The sequence below is a fragment of the Peromyscus californicus genome, unplaced genomic scaffold (genome assembly GCF_007827085.1).
Source record: "Peromyscus californicus insignis strain IS unplaced genomic scaffold, ASM782708v3 Scaffold_13__1_contigs__length_99412109, whole genome shotgun sequence".
Classification (NCBI taxonomy): Eukaryota; Metazoa; Chordata; class Mammalia; order Rodentia; family Cricetidae; genus Peromyscus; species Peromyscus californicus.
The window spans coordinates 52,877,172-52,903,729 of NW_026294424.1; positions in this window are offsets into that span (position 1 = coordinate 52,877,172).

Sequence of the window (26,558 nt, forward strand, 5' to 3'; positions counted from 1 at the left end):
ATATGGTAATGTTTTATTAAAACAAAACAACATCAAAAAACAAACAAACAAACCACAAGCCACAAAACACAACCATCTGTCCCTGTGTTATTTTTGGTTGGGGGATTTTTAATGACTGCTTCTCTTTCCTTAGAGGTCATAGGTCTATTTAAATTGTCTTGCTGATTTTGATTTAACTTTGGTAAGTGATATCTATTAAGAAATTTTCTATTTCTTTTAGAATTTCCAATTTTATGAAATACAGGTTTTTGAAGTATGGCCTAATGATTCCTTGGATTTCCTTGGAGTCCATTGTTATGTTCCCCTTTCCATTTCTGATTTTGTTCATTTTGCATTTTCTCTCTCTGCCCTTTAGTTAGTCTGGATAAGGGATTTTCTATCTTGTGGATTCTCTCACAGAATTAATTCTTTGTTTCATTGATTCTTTGTATTCTTCTGTTTTTATTTTACTGATTTCCACCATGCATTTCATTATCTCCTGTTGTCTACTCCTCTGGGGTGTGTTTGCTTCTTTTTGTTCTAGAGCCTTGAAGTGTGATTTTATGTTGCACATATGAGATCTCTCTAATTTTCTATGAAGACACTTGCTGCTGTGAACTTTCCTCTTAGCACTGTCTTCATTGTGTCCATTTGTTTGGGTCTGTTGTGCATTTATTTTCATTGAATTCAAGGAAGTCTTTAATGTCTTTCTTATTCCTTTCTGCCTTAACCCAGTAGTCAGCTATTCAGTTTCCATGAATTTGAAGGCTTTCTGTTGTTGAAATCTGGCTTTAATCCACAGTGATCTGATAAGATATAGGGAGTTGTTCCTATTTTCTTGTATCTGTTGAGACTTGATTTGTGACCTAGCATGTGGTCAACTTTGGAGACAGTTTCATGAGATGCTGAGAAGAAGGTACATTCTTTTGTGTTTGGATGAAATGTTCTGTAGTTATCAGTTAGGTCCATTTGAGTCATAAAGCCTTTTAGTTCCACTATTTTTCTATAGTTTCTGTTGGGATGACCATTCCATTGGTGAGAGTGGGGTGCTGAAGTTTCCCACAATTAATGTGTGGAGTTCAATGTATTATTCATGTTTTAGTAATGTTTCTTTTACAAATGTGCATGCCCTTACATTTGGGTAATGGGGCGGGGGAGGGGGGCAAAACAGCTTGACCACACAGGTGCCATGACAGGCTGAGAAGCCCAGACAGAGCTTCTGGCAGGCAATATCTGGACTCAGGAAAGGCCATAAGCTGACCCCACACAGGGAGGCCTGAATCTCAGAGGAAATACCTGACATTCCAAACATTCCCCTAGGCAAATGTCAGCCAATCAGGGTCCTGAACCCTGGAAATCCCCTCACCCCAACCTCTGCTATGATAAAAACTCTACCCTGCCTAGGCTTGGGGCTCTCTGCTCTTGCCACTGCATTGAACAAAGAGTCCAAGCTCCAAGCTTTAAAATAAAGTCTCTTTGGTTTTACATATGGGATTTGGTCTCAGTGGTGGTCTTTTGGGGGTCCTCATGCTCTGGGCATATAACATTTGGGGCCTCGTCTAGGATCCCCCAAGCACACCAGGACCACTGCCCATAGAGTCTGAAGCCAGCCAGTCTCTAAGTGTTTGTCTGTGTTCAGTTTCGTTTCTGTGGCATGCTTGAGTTGGTGATTGTGATCAGGAATGGTTAAGGGTAGAAGTACCAGAGGACCGTGATCACAAGGGTCTGGAAAGATCCCAGTAATGGGGGCAGAGAACATCACACCTGTTTGATTGAGGATAGAGGGCCTCAGATCTGTAGTGGGGCAGAGCCCCCCACATCTGTTCGATTGAGGACAGAGAGCCTCAAATGTGGTGTCTGTGTTTCTCTGTATTTATGTTGGTCAGCTGTTTCCCTGGGAAAATTGTTTGCTTTTCTGTTGGAATGTCCTGCCTATATGAACGTGTAAATGTGTGAGAAATGTGGTCATAAGTATTCATGTTTTATGCCTGGGCTTGTGTGTGCATTGTGACTCCTGATAGAAACTGCACATGGACGGCCTTTGGGGCCAGATGGCCAGCAGAAGGGACAGAGGGATAGACTAAGAGGTCTCCTACCCCCCATTGCTTCCTTGTTCTCTGACAGGGACATAGGCAGTGGTGGCAGGCACATTGGGAGCCAGCAGGGGCCTCCTGTAGCTCAAAGTTCACAGTGAGACTTGGAGCTGATAGAGAACTGCCCCTCTGGGGTCACAGCTGAGGAGTCGCCTACAGGGGCCCTCCCCTGGAGTGGCCTGGGCAGGGCATGGAGTCCCTTCCAGTCTGCCGCTCTCATGCACTTGAGAATCGGGAGTTAACAACAATCTTTTGTCCTCATGCTGTGTGCTGTCCTCTCCCATGCTGATGGGTGGGTCTTCCAAGACCTCCCCTGGGGACTGCCTGTCAAATCTGACCAAGGTTTGGCTCCAAGGGTGAAATGAAATGTCACTGCCTATGGTTGCTAAGCTACAGAGGCTATGTTATAATGCTAGGCTGCATTGATCATTCAGATGTAATAGATTCTTCATGTTGGTACAGTGTTGATGCAAATACAGAGTTATTCTTGTTATGGTATATGCATGTATTTCTATTCTTGTTTAAAATATTGTAGCTATACAATATTTCCTAGACTACTGAGGGAAACACAAGAAAAACTTTAGTAAGAGTTTCTATGTTAAAAAAAAAAATAATAGTCTGAAGGTACATAGAAGGTTGTAAAAGGTCAGAGGGGATGTGAACTATGTTTGTGGTTGTTTCTTATACCTGCAAATACTAAATTTGAAAGTTAATTCTGGTTGGTTTTCATTTTCATTTTAAAAATAGTTGCTTATGTGTACAAGTAATCATTGTTTAGAAAAACGTGTTTTAAACAGTAACCATGTGGCTTTATTCCATCTTGGCTGGTGACCTCATCATGATGTATGCAGCCATGTGGCTGGCAGCCATCTTTTACTAAAGATTATAAAGATCTATTCAGCTTAACAAAAGTTAACTTAGAGATTTACACCTAAGTACTTATGTCTTTGCCAGGTGTTCAACAGCAAGCTTCTAGATAATTTAAATAGATGGCTCCATGTATTTAATAATAAGGTATTTGATAAATATTAAAGCTATACATCAGTGCTTTTATACACAAGAATGAATGTTGCTCTAGCAGCTAACCATTGTAATTTAAGAGTTACCCACGTGATAATCACCAGAAATTGAGATGTTCATTGCTTGTGATATAGCAATACAATGACCTAGGCAAAGGGCTTGGAACAGCTTCTGACTCCATGAGTCTCCACCCTTTGGGGGTTGAAAAATTGTTTTTACAGTGGTAGCCTAGGACCACCTGTGTGTCAGATGTTTACACTGAGATTCAACAATGGCAAAACTGCAGTTGTGAAATAGCATTGGGAATGTTGAGAACCAGTGACTTGGAGAAAGCTTCTCCTTATTCAAGGTCCATTCAAGCTTAAGAATGTATGTCTAGTCTCTTTGTCTTTGCTCAATTTGTTAAGCTTAAGCTGTTTGGATAAACTGAGTCACATAAATGTTTTATGTTGATATTTTGGTTTTGGTTTCTTTACTGACTTTGTATTTGATAGTAGAAGAGCCTCAATTCAAAATCATTGTTTTTAATGTTACTTATTGTAGACTGTTAGAGAACCTAAGTAAATAGTCAGTCATCTTATAAATAATCAAGTTCTTTAATTGTAGTCATGCTAAGTACTGATGTAATTAATTACAGGGATAAGCTTTACTCAATACCTCGCATATGTTTTCAGAGTTGAACTTAAACAAATAACTAGAAACAAAGTTTGTCTATTCAGATATACCTGGACAGCCCTCATACTTCAGAGATCTGCAGAATATGGCATTTGAAATGTTGATCTAAAAGCTTATTATATAAGACAGACACATAGATCCTAGCAGTGACCCAAGGTCTCCAAAGAAAATTATATACAGGGCACCACAACATCTCCACATGGATTATGGCAATGCTGACCACAGGGAAAGATGACCTAATGCAACACCCACCATCAGGACCATGCCCAGACTGTGGACATGCACCAGAACACTGCAGAATTGTTTGCACCTCTTTTGCCTAGATAAAGTAAGATCAGTCTTCCCCATGTCCCTCTTCTACAAGAAAAACTCTCCCTTATGTGCCTGATGGTTGAAGAAGATTGAGGCTATTTTAATACTTATGCCTCCAATGCTATGGAGACCTGGGTATGGACTGGTCCCTGTCATTTATAGAATTAGAGGCTGCTTGGTCTACACTCAGATATAATTTATCCTTCTCAGATCACTAATAGTACTGATGGGTAGGCTAGCTATAACTTTGTCAGCTTGACAACATCAGACAACCAGATCCTTCTGCAATGCTATAGCAAGCTTGTTAACTCATTTTAAAGAAAATGTTCTAAGATATAAAAGTTTCAATAAGTCATAAAGTTTTAAATATGGGTCTAAAAAAGGTCTGAGGAAATAAAAGTCTATGCAAGTTTTAAGGGTCTAAGAATGTTTTAAGATATACAGAGGTCTGAGGATATGAAAGCTTATAAATTCAATAGAGTTCTGATAAGCTGGTAGAGCAATGACTACTTACTCTTCAGTCATATGCTCAAAATTTTACATTTATTTTGCTTGTCATCTAAACATAAACTTAAATGTGCTTCTCATCAAGCGAAAAATTCTCTGTCCAATTTATACCTGGCTCTCTGGAAAGAAGGAAAATACACATACTTTTTGCCCGAATCTATAGTTCTTGTTGAGACTCAATGGTATGAGTCCAATTCAACTCTTTTGCAGATACCCATTACCTGCTTTGTCTAGGATATGGATTTCAGTACAGATTGGTAATACTAATGTATCTAAAACTTTTATGCTATTTTGTAAGATAATTCAGATAGGCCTCAGAGGATTAAAAGAGTTATAAAACTTGGATCCACTTTACAAAGGTTGGAAGGAACTCAGATGAGTACAGCTTAAATTTTCCCCACTTCTTTATTCCTAAAGATGGTATTTTTTTCTCTCTCCTGGTCTTGGGACTCCTGCTCTTCCCAATTACTAAAAATATGGGCCTAAAAATTCCAAATAAGTTCATAAATTTTAACTTATGTTCCTAGTTTAAATTTGTCTCAACAGGTTTCCACTTGGCTTCAGTTGCTGACTACACTGCCCTGAATGACTATGAGCTCTGGACTTGCTAAAAGCTGGCAAGATAAAAGCCCAGCCAATGGTGATTGATTCCTGTTTCTATAGCTGGGTCAGATAGCCACATGCTTCTGACAGATGCCCCATTGCATAGCCTTTGACTAGCTTTTCAACATTTTGGGGCCCTGACAACAGTGCCTCAATGTTATCTCAAAGCAGGTTCAGAAAAGAATATGTTGTCCTATGTTCCCTACCCAAGAGGTTGAAATTCTGAGTCAAAAGAAAACTCCCTGGCATAGGGGACAAAATGGCTAACTATAATGCCCATTAACATAGCAGGAAAATAGGTTCAGAGTTGTCAATTGATTCAAAGATCAGAACTACAGGACCTTAAGAACAGGAATAGATACAGATGTCACTGCCCTAGAAAAATTTGTTAGCTAAGACCTTTAAACTCCTAGGCAGATAGGACTCATGATTGAGTTCTGTCATTGGTATTCATGAAGGGGGAAATGTGGGAGGTAGCCCAAAACAGCTTGACCACACAGTTCCATGACAGGCTTAGAGGCCCAGACACAGCTGCTAGCAGGCAACACCTGGACCTAGGAAAAGCCATAGCTGAGGCCAACCAGGGAGGCCTGTTTCTAAGGGGAAATATCTGACATTCCAAAGTGGGGCCTGTATGTAAGGGGAAACACCTGACATTCCAAACATTCCCTATACCCCTAGACAAATGTCAGCCAGTCAGGGCCCTGAACCATGGAAATCTGCTCACCCCAACCTCTGCTGTAATCAAAAACCTCACCTTGTCTGGGCTTGGGGCTCTCTGCTCTTGCTGCTGCATCAGACAAAGAGTCCAAGCTCTGAGCTTGAAAATAAAGGCTGTTTGCTTTTACATACAGGATTCAGTCTCCATGGCGGTCTTTTGGGGTTCCCCATGATCTGGGAATAACATGGGCATAGGTATTCAGAATTGAGACCACATCTTGTGGAATTTTTCCTTCGATGAGTTTGAAGTGGCCTTCCCCATCTCTTTTGATTAATTTTGGTTAGAAATCTATTTTGTTAGATATTAGCATTGTCACAAGCTTGCTTCTTGGGTCCATTTGCTTGGAAAATCTCTTTCCAATCCTTTATTCCGAGATAATGTCTATCTTTGAAAGAAACAAATGGGGTACTTTTTACTTATTAATAAATATTTCTAAAGTCCACAAGATTATACAAAATTCAAATTAATTTGATGACACTGTCTTTGAGCCTTATCATAAGTAAAAGGTGATAAAAATGATGAAAACATAAAAGTCAGAAATAATATAAAATTTATACTATGTCTTCAAATTAAGCAAAAATAAAATGAGAAAATATTCATTTTGTGTGCACAAAAGGCAATCATGTATTCATTATTTCATATGCCTATTTCATTCCATACTGATCCATAAATAATAAAACCAAATTCTTTTCTGGCCCAATTACTTACATTGTCTAACAATAAATATATTTGTTAATTTAAAAATAGTTATTAATACTTTACAGATTATTTGATCAATATATTGTTCATGTGTTAAAATTAATTCTTTAGTTAAAGCTGTTAATAATAATCTTAGATGTGTCTCTCTTAAATGTCATATATTTTCAGTATTTGAAATGTGTAAAAGAGATGAAATTTTGTCATAGGATGATCATATGATTTAGAAGGACTTGGAACAAGTTTATTGTAAAGAGGTACTTAAAAAGCCTATATAAAATTTATTATCATTGATGGATTAAATCATTATGTCCAGCATTTATGATTCAATAATTGTAGGAGACACAGGTTAAAGAATTCATTGGAGGAGTCAGGATTACAAGAAGACCTACTTTATCCAAAGGAAGGAAGAAAGACACCTGGTCACCTGGAATGCTAAAGTGAAAGTGGTCATACAAACTAGTTATCCTTTGCTATTCTATTAGATGTCAGCCTCCACCTGAATTTCCCCAAAATCCTGAGAATCACATAGGACTTAATCCTGGGCTTTGTCTTTCAATGAGAAGTCCCATGTACTTGGCATCCTCCATCAATAGAATCCATCTTTATGCTTATTACAAATCCTTCCTCTCTCCCAGCCCTAACCCTGAGCACTGTTTCCCAGTCAATAGAACTCATTCTTATGATAAATGTCTCAGGTATGCATTTTGTTATAGTGGTGTGCTTTGCAAAGAAATTTCAATGAAGCCATCCCTAAAGCTTTGTTATGAAAATTGTCACATGAAGACCCTTCTTCTAAAGTTTTATTGTGTTTAAATGTGTAAGAAAATTAAACCACAGGATCAGACCCTCTAGAATTTTTTTCTAGTCTGACTGACCAATACCCTCTATACTGAGTTTTCATTTTCACCTCTTCTCTGTTGGTTTCCCTGCTGACCATGATACCTGCAGGGACTACCCCCTACTCCGAAACAAACATGCTTGCAACGACTTGATGGATATAGAAATCACTTGGAAACATAGATTTGTGCTCATCTATGAAGGACATTCTAGATTACATTAGTTTCAGTGAGAAACTGGAATCAAAATGTGAACAGTGTTATTCCATGAGCAGGTGACCTGGAATTCATCAAAAAAGAAAAAGCAATCATTTAATTCTCTGCTTTCTGCTATGGGTGCAATAAAACCAGTAGTCTCCTGCTCCTGCTGTGATCTCCTTGCCATCATGATGGAATGAATCCCCTCAAACTGTACTCCAAATTAACTTTTCTCACTCTAGTTGCTCCTCATGAGGTATTTTATTATAGCAGGAGAAAAGTAACAAATTCACCTTCCTAGATACACCCAGTTCTGTGCTTTACAAATTTGCTGTGCATTTCTCAATGCAATCAATTTATAGTTAAATTAATCATTACATTAAGGAATTTACATCTCAACCCCTTCTTTCTCTCATAGACTACACCTATGTACATTTTTAAAAGCACATTTTTGGAAACCCAAAGAGCCATTGATCTTACTGTTAAGGTTCTGTACCTGAATTTGAGAAGGAACTAAACTCTTCATAAATTTTCTATAAAATAATCTATAAAGGACTTGAATTTATGCAGTACTTTACTTTAAAGAACAATTTTTCTATGGAATTTTTGTACAATTACAGTATGTGATTAAGTATATATATATATATATATATATATTGCTGGAGAGATGGCTCAGCAATTAAGAGCACTTGCTGCTCTTTTACCTGATCTGAGCTTGTGGCCCAGTACCCATATGGCAGGTTACAACTATCTGCAACTTCAGTTCCAGAGGATTAGGCACACTCTTCTGGAATCTGAGCAATGCATTCAAATAGTACAAAGCACTCACACACAGAAGATAAAATAAAAATAAAATACATCTTTAAAAGAAATAAGCCGGGCGGTGGTGGCGCACGCCTTTAATCCCAGCACTCAGGAGGCAGAGCCAGGCGGATCTCTGTGAGTTCAAGGCCAGCCTGGTCTACCAAGTGAGTTCCAGGAGAGGTGCAAAGCTACACAGAGAAACCCTGTCTCGAAAAACCAAAAAAAAAAAAAAAAAAAAGAAATATATATGTGGTGTTGTGTGTGTGTGTGTGTGTGTGTGTGTGTGTGTGTGTGTGTGTATGTAGAGAGACAGAGAGAGAGAGAGAGAGAGAGAGAGAGAGAGAGAGAGAGAGAGAGAGAGACTCATGAATGAAAGTATTAGGTAAAGGCAGGAGGTACTGCTAAGTTCATAAAGTATTCATCATCTGAGTTCAAACACTTAGAACATTTGCCAACATGCCAGGCTTGTAATCCCAATGTTGAGGATGCAGATAAAGGGGGATTCCTATGGCTCTCTGGCCACCCAGTCTAGCCCTTATGGTAAGACCCCTTTTGAGGTGTCATAACAAATTAAAACACAACTTTTTTTTGAGTGAGCCCTGGTAGGTTGACCACACTCCTGGTAGGCCCCAAGAATAGTTGGACAATACTAACTGGATTCAATGGGCAACACAAAAGTAAGATACCTCAAAGTTGGGTAGATAAGTGGAGGTAGGGGTGTTAAACATGATTATAATAGTTCAACATTATCAAAGAACTAATGAAATATTATTTTTAAATTACTTGAAAATTAAAACCCAATGCAATGTTGTTGAGAAGTGAGACATTTTGGAAAGTGTTTTGACTATGAACAATTTACCCTTATTTTAGCCGGCATCCCATCACTATAAAACTACTTTAGATAACCAAATTAAAGCCAGAACAAAGATTATTTTGTCTCCTGATTTTAAAGTTTTCAGTGCATAACCAAGTGGTTTTGTTGCATGCAGCATGATGAGCATGTGTGGCAAAGCCTAACTGCATATGTTAAGGCTGAAAAATGAAAGCCACAAGTGACTGAAGACACACAACCCTTCCTAGGGCACATGTTCAGTGATAGGACAATCTCCCAGTTAGCCCCACGTCTTTAAATATGTCATATATTTTGCCATAATTGTGTCTCAAGTGTCCCCCAGAGATCTATGTATTCTACAGTTTTGCCCAACCTGTAGCACGCTTGGGAAGTAGAAGGAATCTTAAGAGTGCAGAGAGCTAGGTCAGTGAGCCATGTTCCTTGGAGGAGAGACAATTGCACTGTGGCTCATTTGTGTCCTTTCCCTTGGCTCTCCAGCAACCATGGATTGAGCAGCATCCTCTGCCACACGTTCCTGCCACGTTGTTTGTCTCTTAGCGAAAGGTTCTCTTCCTATGATAAAGCATCATGACAAAAATCAGCTTGAGGAAGAAACAGTTTATTTCACACTGTAGCCTGTAAGCCAGAGAAGTCAGGGCAAGTGTTAAAGCAGGAACCTAACGGCAGTAACTGATATAGAGGCCATGAAGCATTGCTGATTCCTGGCTTGCTCCACAGGGTTTTCTTATAGCAGCCAGAACCAATAAATAGCTCACAGGTGGCACTACCCACAGTGAGCTGGGTCCTCCTACCTTAATTATCAATCAAGAAAATGCTCCACAGGCTTTCCCATAGGATTATCTGGTAGAGGCATCTTCTTAATTGATGTTCTTGCTTCCCAAATGACCAACTTGGGTCAAGCTGACATAAAACTAGTCTGCAAAAGCTCAATTTTAGGCTCCAAAGCAATAGTATTTAATTACTATGGAAATATTTGTAGTTGTGAACCATTATAGACCTTTTTATTCAGTTTAAGTTATCTCAGGAATTTTTGTCCAGCACCAAGCTGGAGACTGAAGATTGAACACAGGGCATTGGCAGAGCTCACAGTTCTAGTCTATAGTATTCACAAATAGATTGATGTCACTATGAAAAGGCCTTGGGAAACTGAGTTTTTCCACCTCCTACCATGTGAGAATGTAGTAAGAAAGCCCTCAGCAGTGGCTGATACCTTGTTGTTAGTCTCCAGAACTGCGGGAAATTATTTCCCATCTTAAAAAATTCTCTAACATGCATTTCCTGCCACAAAGTAATAAACTAAGAGAGTTTCTTTAGGAATTGCTTAGTATGAGAACACCAAACATTTGTCTGGTCACAGATTTTCATGTTAAATGAGTATATAGTAAAAGAATAATTGTAATTATCAGAATGATGGAACATGCACCTATTCCAATAAGTCTTGACCAATGACTAAATATTTCAAAAATACTTACATGACAATATAAAGAATGTTCACAAAACACTCGCCATCTATTGGCAGTTGTGTTCTCAACTGTGTCATAAGGACCTTGAGGCTTAAAGGTAATTATGTTGCACACCACAGCAATTTTAAGCCACAATGTATTAAAGTAGATTTAATCAGCTCTGTGTGGTTGGTTGACTTTTAATTTGACTCTGTCATCTTGGCCCATCCTTTAGTGAATGTTTAGCTGCAAACCATAAATTACAAGTGGCCAAATGTTGCAAACATTGTCACTTCATTTCCCTGAAAGCTACTCCATATGGTCCACTTGGCTATTGAGTCCTCCGACTTATCTACAGCAACATTGTGTACTGGCCATGCCATAGACTGCTATTTCTTGAAGGTCAAGTTAATGAACATGATGAAAAAACTTTAGTCATAATATTGGATCACCACCAAGCAATCACAACTTCCAGGCATCTGGAAAGGAGGAAATTTTCTTGATATTATAAGCAATATCAGTTTTGATCTGTTTTATGTTACTTTTTTTTTTTTTGTATGTTGGTTCTAATCACTATTCTGCTATAGCTGTGGCATCTGTGGCAGCACATGCCAGGAGGATTCATGAAGAAGGGGGAGGCCGAAGGAGCACGTGATTAGTTCTATCACTATTCTGGTCTTTGAGGGGGTCAGGCAAATATCATGGCAGCCTGTCCAAATAACTCAGTTAAGTACTGAGTCTCCATCCCTGCTTCTTGATACTGAGTAGGCAGTTTCTGAGGAAGAGCCACAAACAAAGGACAATTTATCTTCAATACTCCTGACAGCATGGAGGAGGAAGATATGATGTACCAAACCTGAACCACTGAGCCAAGCCCCACAGTCAGAGCTTACTAGGCCAGTCAGCCCCCACAGTCAATAGCTCAAGATGATAATCTAATAATGACAAAGCCTAGGACTTGTCCAGGCTTGCCCAAAAAAGGGAAAAGCTGTAGCCTTAACCAGCCTCTGCCAGCTCTAGCCAATTAGAACATAGTAGTATGATTGCCACTTGCTTAAGCCAATCATATCTGAGATGACATAATCAACCTAGGAACTCCCTTGTACTGTGTTTAAAAATAGCCTGTGATCTTCTCTCAGGGTCATGGTCATTTTGCCTTTGTGTAGGCTGGATGACCCCAGCATGCTGGTATCTTTCTTGAGATAATAAATGCTCTTGTTGATTGCATACTTGGATGATGGTCTTTTGTGGAACTTTTAGAGGACCCTAATAGTCTTCAAACATTATGTAATTTACATTTTTAGAATTGATTAAATTCCTTAATGTTTTAAATTAAAATTTTTATCTGTATAATTTCATTGATCTTTCTGTTGGTGATTTTACATTACTATTCATGTCTTTGTTTATAGCTTAGGTAAATGTTTTCCCATATAGAACATCAAAGAAATTTTCAAAATTAAAATTGTGAACTAGAGATATATTCTGAAAAATGAAAAAAAAATCAGAATACTGTACAAGTAATATTTCATGAAAAATTACAGAGACAGAACTTATACTTAAAGAACCTATGTTGCTATGAAACTATAAAATAATTATTTTGAGATTTTTTTCCACAGGAAAAATCACTGTAATTTTGCATCTTATTACTGCCAACAGTAATCATCACTCTTCATTAATTTGGTTTAATTTGTGGAGGTCCAAGTGCCAACTACTAGAAAGAAAAGTGACATTTTCTCTGAGGTAAGGCTTGCAAAACAACTCTCTTTGACAGTGTGAGCTTCATTCTCATTGTAGGAATTTGTTGTTAAATTTTTCAATCCAAAATATGAAAGGACCAATCTAAATTAAATCTAGGTGGAAGACACATCTAAGCAGCTGTTAGAGGAAGGCTGAGAGGAGAGATAAATATTGAGGTTATATTATTTTTTTTCCAATTTGTATTTGTTTATAGCATAGATGAAGAGATTGAAGAATTCTCTTTTTTAAAAATGCACTCCTTTATGTGTTCTTGTCAAATCGCAGTTTGAAAGTCTATATGCTTCTTATGCTGACACTACTTCCCTCTGCCTTGATGGGGTTGCAATAAGGGCACAGAAACTGCTATGGTGAACTGCAGGAGAGCCCAGCTTTTTTGTCAAGGCAATAATATTAGCAAAACCATACATAGACAGGAAATAGCAAGAAGGTTATTAACATCCCCTGGAGAAGGAGGGTAGAGAGCAGCCCCATCCTTTGATCTGAGACCTAACCATGACTCCCTGCTGCAGGAAGTTGACAGCTATAGGAAGGGAAATCTTGTTGGGGCTGGGGATTACAGAGGTGTAGCTCTCTTCAGTTGTCTCCCACGCTGATGTAGGACTTTCCAGTGATTCCGTTTATGTCAATTTGCTTGTGGGCTTATAAGTAACCCTAATTAACTCATTGGTCTACCAGACTAGAGTTGGGCGAAATAATTTCTTTGGTTTGTCAATGTCTTTATCTGGGGTGAAGAGACATTTGTTTATCTCTCCTCAGAAAAAGTCATGTAATAGAAGTTATATTTTAAATAAGTCTCAGTATGATCCTTACAGATAAAGCTACTGACTATAGGAATGAAAATGGAGCCCAGTGGCTAAGATACCAGTGTGTATCTTGAGTATGATAGGAGCAAGCCTAGATACTTAGCATTGATTCTTGTCTTTGAATGCCTTTTTCTCAGGCTGTACACCTATTCCATCTAGAAAAATAAGTGAACAGTAAGTTGAAATACATTACTGATGAAGAGAAATTCAGTGTGAGTCTTATACTTAAGCATAAACTCACCATTACTGTTTAGAAAAGGTATTGATTGAGGAAATTTAGAAATATGTCTTATGGACACCTTGGGAAAAAATGAGTCAGAACTGGAAGATGTCTCAATTGATAAAGTGCCTTCAGTGTCAGTATGATGACCTGAGTTAGATGCCCATTGCCCCTCCCCCAAAAAACTGGACATGGCAGCATTGTACCCTTAATCCAACAAGTGGAGACAAGCATGTCCCCGAAGTTCATTGGCTAGCCACTCTAGCCCAAATTAAGAAAGCTCCAAACTCTGTTTTGTTAAATAAAACAAATAAAGAAAAAAATAAAACAAAAAACAAAGCTGGAGATCCATCAGAGAAAATCCCAGAGATTAACCTGTCTTCTGCATGCACATGCACACATGAACATCAGCATCCACATGTATATATCTGAACCCTGAGCACATGTGGACATACATACACTACACTACATTACACTACATGCACACACACACACACACAATCACAAACACATACTCTCTCTCACACACACAGGAGTGAGGGAGAGAACAAGTATTACTATATCAAATAAGGAATAAGAACCCGAGAAATTTGTATTGGAGATGATTATTTCCAATTTAGAGATGACATGATTAGTTGGTCTCTGTCAAGTCAGAAAGGACTCTTGGTGATATCCAAATGTGTTCATTTGCCAAACTTTTGTGATGGCATGAACAATTCCCTGGTCCACTGGGAGGGCTGTGGAGTCTCGGTTACGGTTGGGCATTGAAGAAAGGCAATCACTTAGGATGCTATTGAATGAGATCCTTGTTTTCTAGCTCTATGCCCTGACAACTCTAGTAGAAGGGGAAATTCATGGTGCCTTCTCTTACTAAGTTAATATCCCAAAGGGGTTCTGGACTCATCAAATCAAAGTTACACATAAGAGTTATGTGAGTGTGCAGAAAGGATTTCTATTTTGTTTTAATTTTATTTTTGTCAAAGTAGTACTTTCAAACTGACAAGTCTCATAAGCAAAAGGCCTGTAAGACAATACTCATGGCATGCATTCAAGATACTACTGTGGTGTATTGGAAAAGCAAAACAGCCCTTCATTCTTTTCTCATCTTCTGTCCCTTACAATGTAGCTAGCACAGCTCAGTAGCACAGCTCCTCCAATAGAAGTCAGAGTCCTTTTCTATCACCTTGAAGCTGGGATGGCCTTGGGACCTCCTTATACAATGCTTTGCGGGGCAGGTGGTACTATGCTTTTCCTAGTCTGGGCTTAGAAGGGCATTGTACTAGTTTCTTTGAGATCCCTGCTGTTCCAAGATGAACAACTCCAGATTAACATAGTGAAGAACAAGGTACCTGTGAAGTAGACAGTGTGATCACAGCCAAGGCTGCAATAACAACAACAACAACAACAACAACAACAAAACTAGTCAGTCATACCCCACAGACAGCCTGAAGTTGATGGCTGACACATACACACCTTGTAGGGTATGCTAGCTGGTTTGGATCCCATGAGCTCAGACACGCACGTTGTTGTAAGCTGTTAAAATCTGGAGAAGTTTGCATATAGCAAAGGCTATTTGATGGATTTACACACACACAAAAATGTCATTTTAGCAAGATGCTCCCAGGTGCAAGGTGCTTCACATACTGAACACTTTCTCTTTTGAAATGTGGGTATGGGTTATGGTGAATTTTTTTATCTCATTATAGCTAATTTATATGCTTCTTCAAGAGCACCTGTGGCACTGTGTGTACAGACGTGCTTATAGTGCCATTCTGCCCTTTATTGTCTGAAGAGGCAGCCCAAAAGGGATTTCCTTCCTCTAGCTTCAAGTTAGTCTAACATCACTTTTGCTTTTATCCCCGCTTGCAGATGTAAGTTGATATTATTTATTTCCTCATTCCCATTTAACTACACACGCTATGTTCTTTTCTCATCTGAACAGCTCCTCAAAGGCTGTTTATTGTATTAGCCATGCGAGTGCTCTCCCAGACAGTAGAGCAATACAGGTTACTAAAATATTTGTAAAGCCCAGCAAACTGCACAGAAGAAATGCACTTTCAACCCTAAATTAGATTTTTTGCCCCCTTTTAGGATATTTTTGTCACACTTGTGTGTCTTGTAGCTTCACTCAACCAACGTCTCTTCTTGTACATCACCATCCATAAGTAAATCTCCCAAATTGTCAAGGTATATATCATGTTGACACTGTTCTCCACTAGCTTGGAAATTTATAGAAAACAGTAATTCTAGTAATTGAAATATTTTCCAATAACCTTTCTTAACTTTATGATGATGATCCTTTTACCCTGACATTATTTAGGCATCATCTCTTAATTGCATTACATTATTAATGGCATCTGCTTATTTTAATATATCTCTAAGTTCTCCTCGGCTATACTCTGCCATATCTGAGACCGTGCTGTGTCCATGAATCACACATTATTAAAGCAAAGAGGAGCTTTTAAGTTAATACATATGAAATCCTTAATATGAAGACTTGAAAGCAGTAATAGGCCTATAAACACTAATTAATTCACCATTAGCCAATAAACATTACTTGCTATTATTGCCACTAAATCACTGTTAAGATGAGAAAAAAATGCTGCTACATAAATATTCTCAAAAACATGTTTTATGAGTTTATAAAATCCTGTCTGTGTCATTTATAAAATATTGTCAAGTGCCTCCTAAACACACAGGTAATGAATGTGGTGGGAACGGCAGGACTCTTGTGTTCTCATTACTGACAGTGCTTAATGAATTTAGAATATGCATAAGTGCATATTTTATATATGTGCTGAATATTGTATAGTTATTCTGCCTTGCTTTCTTAGGTGGGTCAGCCTTTCCCAAGCTTTTGCTATAGTCAGTGTTCTGATTAGGGGGTATTTGTGTGTATGAGTGTATACACTAGAGGGAAATGAGACTCTTAAATGTCCTGTATAGTGAAGGAGTGTGCAAATTTTTCTGTAGGAAATCAGGAAACAGGAAAATGGTTAAGGAAAGATGGACAGGGAACATGAATGGAAAATGAGAAAGGAGGAAAGAACAAAGAAGGAAGGCAGGAATTAGTAATGTTGAATATTATTTTTAGATAGATCTGCTTAATAGATCATAATCAGTTTAGTAAGACTTTCTGATAATCAGCGTATGTTTTTATGTTAGTGTATCTCAAATATTGCATTACATGTATATAAATAGATAAGTAAACAATATTTCACCTATAGGTAAATGTATCAGTCAATTTAATGTTTATGTATACTGACTTGCCTACTCTATTTTTCTATTCTTTTCTTGCTTTTTGTTTCCTTTTAGACAAATTCTTACTATGATGCTTTCATCCTCATCCTCTAGACTCTCCCCTCAAAATGCTGTAATTTCAATAGTGTACAGCAGATCTTCTATACTGTCATTTTTTGACGTTATCAAATATACTTTACAGTAGATAGAAAATAGAGAAAGTTGATATATATTATGGGATTTGAAATATTAATCACCCAGTTCTTCTACAGAAGCTCTGAATGATTTCTTCTCTGATTTTTTCCTGCCTCCTTTACTAGTTGATTTCTAATCTGTACTTAGATATTTAACACAATACAAAATCAATCTCTTAACTTTACTATTCTCTATAAAGATGACCTGAGACTCCATTTAAAACTCTCTTGCTTCCATCATTTCCCAGGTCACATGGTATTATAATTTCTCTAAATGTGACATCAGTCAAATTTATACTAGTATCATGAACAGTGCCTTAAAAATCACTGTTCAGTAAAAGCTAAGTGAGTTACACTGTAAGTATATTCTCTAGATCTAGTGCTCATGGACCATTTCCAGTCTTAGTGTAGGGCACTCCCCACTATTGAATTCTACAGACACTGTAAATTTAATTACATGTTCATGTGTCATTTCAGCACCTCAAATTTCTAAACAAATATTGCTATTCATTTCTCTAAATTGTATTTATGAATTTTCATGGATTGCAGAAATCAGTGCAATTCTTTTCATTGCCACAATAATTACATCAGCAATCACTTTGTCAACACTGTTGGACTACCAGTCCTTTAAATTCTAAATCCAGATCCTCTTTTGACTCTTTCCAAAGAATACCCATGCTTCAGTCAGAGACAGCTTGTGGAAAAGAAACTATGATCACATCACTCCCGTTCCATTATATTCCTTCCATAAAATGAAGAGAATTTAAGCCAAATGTTATTGAAAATTAGGATGTCATCCTGGATGATTTTTTCCCTCTGTCTTAGTTTCTTGGGATTAAATTTTTGCATCTCTAATTTTACATTTGAGTTGTTCATGTCCTCTACTTTCTAACTATATCATTATTAGTTCATGAGTAGCACTCTTGTTTTGTATTTTGACTATTTAATAGAGTAAACATTTACTAATTCACCATCCAAATCAAGAACTAGGAAAGTAGCATGTTTTATATATGTCTACTTTCCTCATCCTGTCCTTCATTTTTCTCCTGGGTCAGGTACCTGTTACCATAAAACTAGTGTGTGTGTGTGTGTGTGTGTGTGTGTGTGTGTGTGTTTACAGTGTCTTGTTATTTTTATAGCACATAATTAATCATGAGTTTAGTATTTTTTAATATGCTATTAAAGCAAATAAGTATTTTTTGCATGCAAGTGACTTTTTTCTTCTGAATAAGATATTCCTAAGACTAAACCAATTTTTACACATAGCATATATCATTCTTTGTACTACTATTCATTTTCACTATGAATATAGTGAGATTGTACCCATTCCTGCTCATTGGCTAACTTCAGTTCTTCAAATTATGCATTGTCATTAGCTCTTTTGTGGTTTAAAAATAGTTACCTTGCAGTGCCTGATTGGATCTCAGCTAAATCTTCCTTTCTCAAAGAGGTGTGTTACTTTCCTTGACCATAATACTTATCCTCATTAAATATATGGGTTCTTCTCAATTCAAGTCCTGTTCTGCGAATTTGATTTCTTAATTATCCTATTAGTCTTTCTCTTTCATTGCATTATAATCCCATGAGAGAAAAGTCTTGACTCTTCTTTTTTTCCTTATGATTTATCTTCAGCCACAGAAGTCCGCAGTAATGTGATGCTAAGTGAGTGTTTGCTAATGCCATGGATGCAGTGAGCATTGTCAACAAATATTATAGCATGTGCAAGTTAGTTTTTCTAAGACAATGCTGGAATTATTTTGTAGTCTGTCTAGGCACAAAAATCAGATGGAGCAAATGAAAGAGTGTCAAGATATGAAAATGATATAAATCACAATTATGTTGAAAGGTACTAATGGTAGAACAGATAAGGGGCATATAGATCCCAGGGTCCAACAGGGACACGGATGATGGGAAAATGTCACTCTGTTATTTGGTCAGTAGATTCTCATAACCTGATATGTGCCAAATGTTGAGAGCTGAAAAAGTTGATAGACGAGAGACTAGACTGAATTATTTAGAATACTTTAAAGATTTTATGCTTTACACTCATATCGCTTAATTGATTTATAATCACATCAACTTTCTGGGGATTAAACAAGTCTCCAGGCTTAGTGTCAGATGTCTCTTTACTATTTGAAAATTTTAAAATGATTGAAATATATAGCCATGCATATATTCATCATTTTATATCATGACCAGTTGTAAGAGTGTGTTGGCAGAATATTTCTCAGGAAAGATATAGCAAACACTGTTTTAGTTCTTACCAGTATAAACCATTGACTCCTCTGCTATTTGCAAGCCATTTCTGAGCTTGAGCTTTGCTTGATTCTTTTTATTACCAGTCTCAGTTCTGCTCTGCCATTTGGCCACAGTCAGAGAGAGATTCTCTTCATCTCTTATAATAGGGATAGAGGAAGGAGAAGAACCCCAACTCAAAGGCACAGAAAATATATTCAACAAGATCATAGAAGAAAACTTCCCCAACTTAAAGAAGGAAATACCTATGAAGATACAAGAAGCCTATAGAACAGATTAGATCCCCAAAAGCAAAACATTTATTGTGATTACAAACATGGAAATACAAAGTGTTTACAGGTACTCTTGTTTCAAATGGTGTTTGGACATATATATTATCACTATTGGAATTAACATCATTTATACAATTTTTGTTTCAAAGCCCATCTTATGAGGCTTATGGTCACTTCTGTTGTATATTATACCGAGTTCCTGACAGGTGCCTTATTAGCAGTAGTAACCAACAGATGTGGTATGTCTCCCTTTACTCACCTCACTTGCATATACCTATTGTGACCAGTCGGTGGCAGTATACAAAGTAAAGTAAGTAAGGTATTTAACATCCATCTGGTGGGAAAAAGACAAATTGAAAGAATATAAAAAGTGTAGGGGCTTATTGGACATCATCTAATAAACAAAATATGTAAGACAAAAGTTGATGAACTCAAAACTCTGAATTATTATTATTTTATTATTTACAACTGTGCCCACGTATGCGATATATAAAGACCACTCAGCCCCCATCTCCCTGTCACCCTGTCCAACTTTTCTACAAATCTCTATTACATGTTCATGCTTATGAGTTTGTCTTGTGATTCATCAAGATTAACAGGAACATTAGTGTCACAATGAGCTTAGCTCCAACTGCTGCAGTCTGGTGAGCTCAGCCAAGGGTACACAACTACAGAGAGTGTCCCCCCCTCTCTAGAATCTATGGATAGGCATTAGTTCAGAAGTAAAGTATAGGGCACTCCCATCAGTCCCTCACCCTTTTTTTTTTTTTTTTTATTATTTTTTGATAGAACTGGTCTTGCGATGTGCCCAGTGTAGGTAACTACAGTTGATAGGAGCTAATGACTACAAAAATTGTACCAAATATCCTAGTATGGTGCTTCTTAGCCCTCCATCCTAGCCTACACACCCAGCCCCAACTTTTGTAGAGTTTCCTGAATCTTTGTAAGTGTGTTGTGAATGAGCAGCAAGGCCCTCATCCATTGCCCATTTTCTGCATCTTGCATAAACATGTCTCTGTATTCACCATTGGTAATTGTGAGAAGGGGCTTCTCTGGGTAAGGCTGGAAGCACATTTGTCCTTAGGTACAAACATGGATTTTTAAAATTCTCCTTTGAGTTGAGTTGCTCAATTGAAGTATTTTATATTCTCACTTTCAAACTAAATATCTCATTATACTTTCAAAATGTATCATATAAAGTTACTTAAATTTTCTTTTCTTTTTTTTTTTTTGCCTTTTGCCCATATACTTGTATCAATGAATTGGAAAAAAATCTATTAAGTGAGTTTTTTGGATTATAATATTTAATTCCTAATATATACAGGATACATGTATATGCTAAACTTAAAATTTTAAGATAATGAACTACTAATTCAGTCTGCATGCCTTATAGCACATATAGATAAACAGCTAGATAAAGAGTCTTCCATGAGTATTTGCTGGAAGGTGTGATATTTACTTCTTCTTAAAACAGAAAAGGTCACTTGCTGCTCAGTCCTTTTGAGGATTCTGGAATGAACAAGTCCCTCTGAGAAAATTGCCAAGGCCAGTTCTTGGAAACAGAGACTTCCTTATCCCCACTGTAGACCCCTGAGATGTTGCAGGCTCCAGTCTTCTCTACTTTCACCTGAACTCTGTTGGTTGCTCCTCTGTGTTGACCATCTTCCCCTCCATTGTTGATTGTCCTCTTTTGCAGGCTTGTCACTTTTCAGCATTAAAAAAGTTTTGTCGTTCTCCAGTGGGTGTCCTTAGATGAGTATAATAAGTGAAAACTCCTCCATACCTCTCACCCTCACATCTTCTGATCCATCTCTACCATAAGTTGTTAAAGGAAGTGGGTGGTGAGTGGGTGCCCTTTTAATGAGTGTCATCTGCAGCCCCATACGCGCCAAAGCCATATGTAGGAAAAGGACAGATTTTCTTTTGAGCATCCACATCTTTAACAAAATAGCAACCGGGACTACAATAATGTTCTGTTTCACCCACAAAGCAGGAGGAATGTGTCTTGATTGTACATTTTCTACGTTTTCTTCCTTATGTCAAAAGACCTCCTTTATAGTTCTATACAGCAACAGTTAAAACATTTCTCCTTAGGAGGCTCTAAACACTTAAAGGCAGGGATTTTTATATGACTTATAGCACTCATTCAGGCTAGGAGTTGGCAACTTTAAGAGCCACAAGCCTGATGAGTCCTGTTGCCTGTTTTTGTGAATAGAATTTTAGTAGACTATAACCATATCCATTTAGTTGCATGCTATCCCTGCCTTTGAACTACAATGGTAGAAATAAATAACAGTAACGGAGTAACAGAGTTCATTTAGGCTACTAAACTTAGCAACGTTTATTTCTAAGTACTTTCTAAAATGCTTTGCCAGAACAGATTTAGTTTTTCAATATATGTTTGTTCAGTGGTTCTGGGGATGCAGCTCAGTGGTAGAGCAATTGGTAGCATGTGGTGATATTGTGTCCCCCAAAATATTGTGCATCCTAATAAACTTATCTGGGGTCAGAGAACAGAACAGCCACTAGATATAGAGGCCAGAAAATGGTGGCACACACTTTTATTCCTAGTATTTTGAAGGCAGAGATCTGTCTGGATCTCTGTGAGTTCAAAGCCATACTGGAAACAGCTAGGCATGGTGACACATACCTTTAATCCCAGGAAGTGATGGCAGGAAGCAGAAAGGTATATAAGGCATGAGGACCAGAAACTAGAAGCTTTTGGCAGGTTACACTTTTAGGCTTTCAGCAGCAGTTCAGCTGAGATCCATTCGGATGAGGACACAGAGGCTTCCAGTCTGAGGAAACAGAATCAGCTGAGGAATTGGCCAGGTGAGGTGGCTGTGGCTTGTTGTGTTTCTCTGATCATTTAGCGTTCACCCCAATACCTGGCTCTGGGTTTGTTTTTCTTAGTAAGACCTTCTAACAATTCATGCTACAGTAGCATGGGCAGTGTTGTGATCCATAGCAAGCACGGCAACAATCAAAGTATGGTTGGTGGGTAGAGTAGTTGAGCAGGGCACTACTTGCTTTAACACTGGACTAAAAGAACATACCGACTTACAACTGCCTTCTTGTTTAAAGGAGGAGTCAAAGCAAATGGGTGAGGGATCTAAAGAAAACACAAGATGACGTACTTTACTTGACTTTCACCGACTTACTAAAATCACTGCCCAGAGCAGGGTTCTGAGATTTTGTAGATTGTTTCGGAAACAGAAAGTTTTTATCCTCGTATTTATCTTAGCAAGCTTAATTCAATTTTGTATCATGTTGACTAAATGTTCTATCATATGGGAATGCATCGGACTCACCACTCCATAAAGAAATAATAGCAGTTTCTTGACATGAAAGTTTATAATCAGAAGAGAAAACCAGTTTTAAAGCAATAGGCTTTCATTTGTATGATAGGTTTAGATTTACTGGGAAACTAAGCAAAAGATACACAGTTCCTGTAGACTCTATACCCCACTTACCTGCTCCCATTCAGACGCCCACTAACATACCCACCAAAGGAAGAGATGGTGAAGATCAATGACTCTACAGGGACACAGTATTCCCTACTTTGTGACCTGCATTAGGGCTTACTCCTGCTATGTGTGTTCTGTGAATTCTGACACATACATAAGGATATGTCCTCATCACTAGAATTTTATACAAAATAGTTTTACTAAGCTAAAAGTCCCCTTGCTTTCTTCACATAGTCATTCTCATTCAAGACAGTTGTTCTAAAACACGTATTATTTTACTGTCTTCTGTAGTTTGTGTTCTAGTATGTCCTGTAGTTAGATTCATATAGAATGTGGCTTTCAGGTTCACTTTTTATATTAGTCTGTTTGTACTGTCATAAGAAAAGAGAGGTTGATGAGTACTTTACAATGTAATAGATCTAGGAAGTTCACCGTTTTGGAGTCCCTAGAACTTAGTACCACCCTCCTGGAGAGGGCTCCCTTAGCTACTTCACAATATGGCACATTTGTAGAAAAGAATAAGCTGGCAACCCTCTCTGATTACGACTCAATTTTTCTAGAATATTATTACTTCCTTCAATGTCAAAAGACTCCAATATATTCTAATACACCCACATCTTAAAATGTCCATGTCAAAACTGCTACACCAAAGATTAAGCTTCCACACTTTGAGGGTGAAATGTATTAAATTTTATCAAACAAAAGTACATCTTTCACTTCGAAGTATGAAGGTTTTTCATGTCTATTCATAAGCTGATAGCTGTTATTTTTAAATCTTGAGTGAGATCTCATAGTCTTGATATATCATGGCTACTTATCCATGGGTATGGCTACTACGTATAAGCTGATATAAATATCCACACTTGCCGGGTGGTAGCGTATCACTTTAATCCCAGCACTTGGGAGGCAGAGCCAGGTGGATCTCTGTGAGTTTGAGGCCAGCCTGATTTACAGAGTGAGACTCAGGACAGGCACCAAAAATGACACAGAGAAATCCTGTCTTGAAAAACAAAAACAAAAAACAAACAAACAAACAAAAATCCACACTTATATTTTTGTACTATATCTGTTTTCAACTCATTAACACAAATACTAAGAACTATGACTCTTGTAGTATTTGGTGCTGTGTTTGCATATATTTCCCAAAAAGATCGTGTGCTGAAAACTTAATCCCCAAGCACCACTTGTTTGGAGGAAGTGCCTAATGAAAGACAGTTGCCTTGAGGGCCTCAGCCTCATGAGTCTATTAATATCAATTGTTTATGTTCTTGTAGCTGTCAATTCAGTCTTTGTTTTCATATCAACTCTTTCTTGTCTTTCAGTCTTTCACAAGGGACTGAATCAGCCTGATGCTCACCAGATGTCCACACCCTGACTCTGGACTTCCTTATCTCTAGAATTAAGATAAATAAATGTATTCATTTTCTGTTTTCAGGTATTCTTATACACCCCCCCCCCACACACACAGGTGACATAGTGCTCACTTGCATTCCCACCAGTAATGATGAGAGCCATCACTGCTCCACATTATTCCTAGCATTTGGTCTTGTCAATGTTTTGTAATTTTTCCCTCTTTAAGTATTACATTTGTAACTATGATTTTAGAATGTTTTCAAAATAGATTCAAAATTTTTAGATGGTTGCCTATAGAATATTTTTAAATTATAGGGCTTTTTTTTTCCCAAGCAGGTTATTATGGGGTAGTTTGTAACACTAATGTCCCAGGGAAACTCTTCATAGCAATGTTGTTTCTCTGATTCTTAGCCTGAAATGATTCTTGGCATACTGCAGCTGTCTGTGGATATTTTATGAATAAATGAATACTTAAGACAAGAGCTCATACAGAGATCTGGCTTGGCTGAAGCTTGAATGAACAGAAATATAATGGGATAATCTTGGATTATATATTGAATACAGAAAAACATACCATATGCAAGAAATCCCCAAGCCTTAAGCCTCACATGTTATATAAATATTCTTTCTTAGGTAGAATAAGTTTGTTAAATGGTTAATTTCTGGCATGATAAGAGTAGAGATGCCAGACCAGTTGATTACTTTTTTTATATGTCCATATAATTTGTCCAATATCTCACAATAATTCAATTTTGCTTGGCAGCTATTAGTGGCTGATGGCACTTCCCTTTGTCAGAACTATTATCAACCCATGCTATTAAAATAGATTTATTTGGTGAGATCTGGGGGAACATGTAACAAATAAGCAGGCTGTCCAAGTCGTTGTCTAGCATAAAGGAATTTGGAGTGTCTTTTCTTTATCCTCTTGGCTTCAACCACAGTTTATCACATTTTGAGAATGGTCTGAGCAAACATCTCCAAAAGTATCTCATACAATTGTACATGTAAGCCAACATTTCACTTTGAAAAATGTTTATACAATTTCATATTTGGCTTCACATATTCATTTAGTGTAAGATTTCATGGACTCAAGCAGTTTTCCAGTTCTTACTCTAAATGGCAAATGTGAGTTGTTCCAGTTTACAGATGAAGAAGCTAAATATTGGACCTGATTTTGATTTTTTAGTTTTGTGCTTTTGAGATTATGGTATAATTACATTTCTTTTCTCCTTTTCCTCCATCCAAATCCTCTCATACCTTTCCCTACTTTCCCACAAATTCATGGCCTCTCTTTTAACTAACTGTTTTTTAATGCATTTGTGTGTATATCAATATATGTTCCTAAATATAACCTATTTGGTGCACATAATATAATATGTATGTATGTTTTCAGGCCTGACCATTTGACACTAGCCATATGAAGTCCTGTATCCCTCAAGAATTCACTTTGATTTTCTTTTTTGTTTAGTTTTATTTTGGGCTGAGAGAGAAAGAGCAAGAAGTTGAGTAGATAGTGAGGTGAGGATGCTCTGGGAGGAGTTGGGAAAGGAAAAAGAATGAGATCAAAATATGTTGTATAGAAAAACACTTTTAATTAAAAAGAAAAATGCAAATATGGAATTTGAATAGTGACTTGCCCCTTAACTGAAATTTGTTTGATGATAAAATTTTACCTTTAAAATTTTGTATGTTTTAGTCTTCTTGATAAGATGCTGATTATCCCTAACGTCAGTATTTAAAAATTCTAGACAATTACCTTTTATTCTTAAGAGAATACTATAGAAGTATGTACTATTTTTTAACTTTTTTTATTGATTCTTTGGGAATTTGACAACCTGCACCCTAATTCTGCTCAGCTCCTGGTCGCACCATAGCCTCCTCTCACCCCTGTAAAGTTGCCCTCAAAAGGAATTTTAAAAACAATTCAACCAAAACAAAGCAAGCAAGCAAACAAACAAATGAAACCAAGAACAAAACAAAACAAAAACCAAACAAACAAAACAATCCTTTGCATCCAGTTGTTTCCCACCTCTCCAACACCTCTCCATGCCTCCTGCTAGCATTGGGAGCCATGTGTCATATAGTCTACACTTTTGTCCAGGCAGTTTTACCAGCAAATGTTCATTGCAATGAGCCACTGGTCTGGTTTAAGTCCTCTGGTTTTTTGGTACACCATCATCATTGGATCCTCACCAGAACTCCTCCTGGATATCCTGCGGCCACCCCAAGTCATGGAGATTCTGTGGGTATCAT